We start from the raw sequence: 623 nt of genomic DNA on the forward strand, positions 1-623 counted from the left end.
GCCTCCCAGGGCCCGGAGGGGGTGGGGTGGATGTCAGGCTTGACGCCTGGGCCTCCAGAGGAAGGGGGCAGGATACCTGGGCCCCAGCAGGGGGCCCTGTCTGAGGCTCAGTCTTGGAGGGGGATTTGGGGTGGGTTCCCGGAGCTCTTTGTAACTGGGGAAGGTGTTTGGGGAGCCGCTGGGAAGACAGGCCGCAGGACCTCTGGACTGGCCTGGCCTGGAGGGTGGTGAGCTGAGGAGCCTGGGTGTGGAGGGCAGGTGAGTCCCAAGGCCTTCCCTCCCCTCCCAGGGAGGCCATCTCCTTGGCAGACTGATGCGTGCATGACCACGGTGCTGGGAGGGCTCTGTCTCGGGGGTTGGGGAGATGGCTGGGGAGGACTTCCTCCTGCTCCAAGCAGTTTCTCCACCCCCCACAGGCCCCTAAATCCATCCTTCTGGGCAGTTCGTGGGTTCGAAGTGAGTGCAGCTCAGCCCACTTCCCTGTAGCTGTTCCAACAGGCCTTGGGAAAGAGCTGAAATGCATGAATCGTTGTCCAGAAAGCACATGCAGATGGCACAGCAGCGATACAGGCTCAGAGGGAAGCCAGGCTCAAGCACCTCAGGGCACCGCCGGGGCGAAGACT

The sequence above is a fragment of the Myotis brandtii genome, unplaced genomic scaffold (assembly GCF_000412655.1).
Source record: "Myotis brandtii unplaced genomic scaffold, ASM41265v1 scaffold130, whole genome shotgun sequence".
NCBI lineage: Eukaryota > Metazoa > Chordata > Mammalia > Chiroptera > Vespertilionidae > Myotis > Myotis brandtii.